This window comes from Lygodium microphyllum, chromosome 8 (assembly GCF_053477565.2).
Source record: "Lygodium microphyllum isolate KBCC chromosome 8, Lygodium_microphyllum_v1.1.10, whole genome shotgun sequence".
NCBI lineage: Eukaryota > Viridiplantae > Streptophyta > Polypodiopsida > Schizaeales > Lygodiaceae > Lygodium > Lygodium microphyllum.
In genome coordinates this window covers 162,868,422-162,874,514 of record NC_141142.1, presented here as the reverse complement: position 1 = coordinate 162,874,514, position 6,093 = coordinate 162,868,422, and the positions used below count along the sequence as shown (strand labels likewise).

Sequence of the window (6,093 nt, the reverse complement as noted above, 5' to 3'; positions counted from 1 at the left end):
TGTTTTGAGATATCAATGAAAAATATCATAAGACACACCAACTAAACTCGTCTTTTTGCTGCAAATGAACCTAAGGGCCACAGCCCATAACCCATATTGAATTTTCAGTCATTAAATATTGAAAAAATACAAGGAAAATAGGAAAAATAAGAAAAAATAGGGAAAAAATAAATTTTGAGTGCCGAAAATTAAGGAAAAATAAGATTCATGTTTGTGGATGTATAGGGGGTCTGAAGTATGAGGTTTAGCCTCAGTTCAACCCTACCTTTATGTTATAGTGAGTTTTTATGGCTTTTTATGCAATAAAAGCGTGGAAAATGAACCCTAAACCTATGCAATATGCACAACCTAAACGGGTGAGGGGGTTGGAGTGTATGAAAAGTATGTAAATGTTGAAGGAAATGATGACAATCTTGCTGGTTTTTTATGCATACCATATAGATTGGACGATATTTAAAGATTAAGAACCTAGTAGCACGAGGGTTTCTCGGTGCTAGGTTCATGCAACGCCGCATACGAGTGATAGAGAAATCCATTGAAAGAAATGTTTTCCACATGTGCACCAATGCCGATTTTATTAATTGTTTGAGCACGTGGACATTCACAATTTTCATGAAGCATGAAAGTTAAAAAGTATCAGATAATACCTCCTGGATGCATAGCAATTGCTTTTTAGAGGAATATGACCAACGTTGAGTGAGTAAGGTTGTCCAAGCTGTAGGCTAGGCGTTGGGTCTAAGGGAAAGAAAGTGAGGAAGTATGGTATATCTCCTGGGAATACGCGAATCATAAAAGAGAGGAGTTTGTGTTCGTATGTTATATATGTTTAGCGACGCATCGAGGGGCCAATCCCCAAGGTGTAGGAGAGTCGCAATGAGGTAGCGGCAGTCAGCCATTGGAGGACCTCCTATGTTTGTGCTTCGTGCTATTTGGCAATGTGCTGGGACTCCCTCTGAGGAGTGTTAATTGGGTTAGAGTTGGACTACAAGACGTGATACAAACGCAAGATATTTAGGAAGATGATGTATGTGTCATCCACGCTCCTGGCCGCGAGGCCGTGGGGTTATTGAGTGCATGATAGAGGTCTGGCTAGTGCATGAGCCAGTGCCGGCTCGTTTTAGGTCCCATCAGCCTTAATGTCAACCAATTTAGGACTAGGCATGTTGATTAATGTAGTTGACACATTATTATAGTCAAGAGGTAGGCTTTTTAACAACACACCAATACAAATATCTTCATCCATCTTGAGATATCTTGAGATTTATCCTTGTAAGCTGGGCTAGGAGACTTTCCATGTAGTTCAAATGAGCTACCAAGGATGTATTAGGTTTCATATCAAGTCGAAAGAATTCAATCAGTAAACCATACTTTGAGGATTTGGACTATGCACCAAACAAGGTATCTAATATATTCCAAGTGTCATGGGACATGTCACATGCATCTACATGATGGATGTAGCTGTCATCCAATTCCAATTTGATGATGGCCTATGCTTTGTCATCATTCTTCTGTCAAGTAGCTACAAGAGTTACATCCTCAGGCTTCTTTTCTTGTCCATTGGTAATGGCCCATAGGCCCTTCTTCATTAGGATGAGTTTGATACAGGTTTGCTAGGTGTGAAAGCCAAATTTGTTGAATCGAACAGTCGGAGAGTCTTTGCCCATGCTGGAGTGGCAAAGATAGCATCAAATCAACTCCAAAATTATCAGATTTGAGTAGTAGAAGAGTTGATCTAGATGTGTCAAAAGACACAAGTGCTAAGAGCACTAGATGAGTGTCAATGGACACTGCTTTCTTGAGTCTTCCAAATCTACAAAATCCTTCAAGTTCTTCCAAATCCAAATCTTCACCTCCTTGATTTGATGCTAGGACATTCAGATTTGAGTGACAAGACCTTTAGTGTGTTGGAATCAGTGAGTAGATGAAGTAAAAAAGAGCTTCAGTGAAAATGAGCTATGGTAGATTAGGGTTTTCAAGACAGGGGTTTGATTTTTTGGTTGGGGGAGCTCATAGAAGTGATCATTTGGGAAGCCCTCTTAGTGGGAGGTAGCCTAGGTATGAAGCTCCAGTTGCCCCATGATCTCAGTGAGAATTGCAACCAACACGTAGCATGCTAATGGTACAATCAGCAACAGGTGTAGATCATCCAACGAGCTCCAATTTTTGCAATGCTAGAGCTATAGATCACCAAAGTTAGCATTTGAAGTGCCAGAAAAAGAGCTTTGAGCAAAGGAAGATATCTCTAGAAGGAATCACAGTGAGATATGATCTGGTTTGAGAGATATGAAAGCTCCAAGCAAGGTAGGGGTACAGGTTGGCTATGGCTACCAAGAAAGGTCAAGTGGGGATAGAGGTGGAAGATGAGACCTTCAATTGGACTAAGCAGTGATGAAGAGGAGCTGGAAGAGCAGAGAAGGAAGCTGAGATGAGCTAGGCCATTCCCGACTAGGCTTTGATACCATGTTAAAATACATGGATCTAGGACATGGCTATGGAGGTTTAAAGAGGAATTTGGGTGTGATTGCCAATATCTCAACAAGTAGTGGATAACTGATTAAACTAATCGACTAGCGATATAATTATGCCAATTTAGTTAGGTATAACAAACTGAACATAATAAGTGATAAGTCAGTGGCTATGTGAGGATCGTAACGACCATCGACGTGCTAAGTGTAGATGTGTGGACTCATCTAACCAGGTGGTTCATCATCAATGTCCACACATATTGAGCTTGCTATCTCAACACTCCCCCTTAAGCATGCTCAACTCAATCTTTGCAACTCTAAGTAAGCTTCACAATTTTTGAAGCTTCTATGCACCCAATGCCTTTGTGAAAATGTTAGCTATTCAATCTTGTGTGCTAACATATACCAAGTCAACCTCTCTTGCAAGTACCTTCTCTCTCACAAAGTGGTAATGCAGCTCAGTGTGTTTTGTCCTAGCATGGAACAATGGGTTCCTAGTTAACGGTACGCTGCTCATGTTGTCATAGTTAATGAAAACTAGACCATCTTCCTACACATCCAAATGACCCAATAACTTTTGCAGCTATACCACCTCACATGTTGCCATAGGAGCACCTCTATACTCAGCCTTTATACTTGATAAAGCACATGTAGGTTACTTTTTGTTGCTCCACGTAACTGCTATACTACCAAGGGAAAACATGAATCCACTGGTAGATCTTCTATCAGACAAGCTAGCAGTTCGATTTGCATTTGTATATCCTAACACTTGTATATCCTTACTTGCCTCATAAAAAAGTTCATAATGCAAAGTGGACTTCCCATAAATCAATATGCATCTAATTGCATCCAAATGAGGCTTTCTATGCATTTGCACAAACTGATTAACAAGGCCAACAACATAGCTCAAGTCTGGCCTTGTGATAGTAATGTAAATCAAACTTCTTACTATCCTCATGAACATAGTAGGGTCTTAAGAGACTTGCCATGTAGTTTAAATGAGTTGCAAGGGATGTGTTATGTTTTATATCTATCTTGAAAAATTCAATCAATAATCCATACTTAGATGACTTTGATTGCGCACCAAACAAAGTATCTAATCTCTTCCATGTATCATTAGAGGTTTCATGGGTATCTACATGGTGGATGGAGCTGTCATTCAATTCCAGCTTAATGATGGCCTATGCTTTGCCATCATTCTTTTGCCAAGTAACTGCAAGGTCCACATCTAGAGGTTTCTTCTCCTTGTCACAAGGAATGTAATGTCAAATAAAACTTGATAAGTATCAATAGATACTATGCTTTCAAGCACTTGATGTTGAGAGTTTGATGCTTGGATTTCTCCCCTCCTTGCTAATTTGATGGAAAATGCTTGTTGAAAACTTCAATTCTTAGTGGAATAGAGTGGCAAAGGTTTGGTTTGAGTGGCATGAGAGAGAAAATGAAGTAGAAGAGAAGCTTGAAGTTGAAATGGCTATGGTAGATTCGATTTTATAGGACAGGGGCCTGGTTTTTCTCTCTGTGTACTCTATACTCAATCATTTCCACAAGTTTTTTTTAATGGAAATGAAGCTTAACTAATGGGCTTCCAAAGCCCTATGATTCTGGACGAGATCATGGCTTGCACATAGCATGCCAGGTGTATGAACGGTAGCAGTCATTACAAATGGGGTATTGATCTCAATTTTCAGAAATGCTGGAGCATACAGTGTCCAATGTTGCACTTTGAGATGGCAGCAACTAGCATCTTGAGTAGAGGAACAAGTCCTTAGAAGGAAGTATTGACAAATATTGCATGTAGAGTGAGATATGAAGGCTCCAAGTGGACATGGTACATGCTGGATATGGCTACCACAAGGTGGAAGTTGAAGATGAAGTCATGATATGGCACTGAGTTGAACTGAGGTTGAGAGAGATTGAGAGAGTAAAGAGGGGAGTTGAGTTGAGCCTAGGCCATGCCCAATTGGGCTTTGATACCATGTGAAAATTTTGGATCTAGAGCATGGCTATGGAGGTTGAAAGAGGAAGAGTGAGCTCATGAGGTAACAGACATCAATACCAAATGTCACACAAGTAAATTAGGTTCCAAGATGGAAGCTTGGACTCATAAACACAATCTTGTACATACACACCAGTTGCCATAGCTCAAGGTGTCCACTCTTGAGTAGGAGCTGCAACTTGCAACACTAGGCTACTTTTGGTTCTCAATTTTTGGTAGCGTTTACTTCTTATGGCCACTTATTAGGAGTTGCAACAGCAACATGCTACTTCTAGTTCCCAATTTCTGACAGTGCATGCTTCTTGTGGCCACTTATAAGGGGTTGCAATACCAATTGGAGACACAGTAAGATCTCTAAGAGCATTCTCTTGAGCTATACCTTTCTCCTCTTCTTCATCCCTCATGATCACAACAAATGAAGAGGTCCAACATCACATCTCATTGTTGTCAAGGAAAAATTGTTCCCCTCATTTGCAACATCATGTGAGCCTAGAATAGGTGCCCAACACTATGCTTTCCTTTGGTATTTTTTGGGCTTCCAATATCCACATCTTTCACCAAAGAATCCATATCACAAAAGACAATGGTTGGAATGTTTCCAAGGGCAGGTTCTTTGATTGGTTGATGATCTATGTGAGGATCTATCAAAATGAGAAGATGTGGATTACAAAAGATTATCTACAACAACAAATAGTTTGTAAATGTTATAGGGGTGCAACATCTTGCAATAGTCAATTCCCCTATATACTGTGTAGAATTCAATATTGTTTTGTGAATATAGGGCCTTGCAAATTGGAAAATAATGTCTTGAGGGTTCTCAATAGCTATAGTACCCCTTACAGCTAGTTGAGGTGATCCATCCTCAAAATCCCAACATGCATAACATTCATGTTGTCACTCCAAGACCCATCCTCCTCTAGTTCATTAATGCAATGAATGCCCTACACCTATAGATGCACACCATTAAAATCCTTAGCTAGCATGGTTTGTTGACTTAGAGAATAGTACAAGGGACTCAGTTTCATACATATGGTATCGGATAGGATGCAGTTCTAGCTATGGATGATGTCACTCCATTCATAATGAAGGAGTCTTCTCATAACAGTGCAAAATGAGTTGCGTTTGTAAAAATTCTTCAAAGAAGTGAATTCCTCAGGTTGCCTTGGAATGTCACAAGTAGAATGGACAAGATCACCAAATTTGAACACATAATTGGCACAAGATTTTCCCAAATCATACTAATATTTATAATAAATATACCATCCTAACACCTCTCTCTCCCACATGTATTGTTCCATCTGAAAGTCATAATTCCTGGTGCCAAGGTCACATTGATGGCAAGCATGAGATGTATGTCCAATTCCTTGTGAGAGAGCACCATGGTGGCAGTTGCAACAATGGCTTGCCATTTACCTTGGTTTGTTAAAGGGATGATGACTTCCACTACTTCAGCTCTTTCCTGAAGGGTTGCAAACCATGAAAAACTTATTTATGTGTGATTCCAAAACAATACTTAGGTAAACTTGGTATGGTAGACTTGAATGATGCCACTGCCCCAAGCCTGCATAACCTTGGACATCAACCTCCTAGTCATCCAAAAGCACAAATAAAGCGGTTTTTGACAAAAAC

At 39.9% G+C, this 6,093-nt stretch overlaps 1 pseudogene; it reads right to left on the bottom strand.

Annotated features, from left to right (window-relative positions):
• Positions 1–4,706: 4,706 nt before the first annotated feature.
• On the bottom strand, positions 4,707–5,845 carry LOC148033090 (small ribosomal subunit protein uS2 pseudogene; annotated as a pseudogene).
• Between the last annotated feature and the right edge of the window lie 248 nt (positions 5,846–6,093).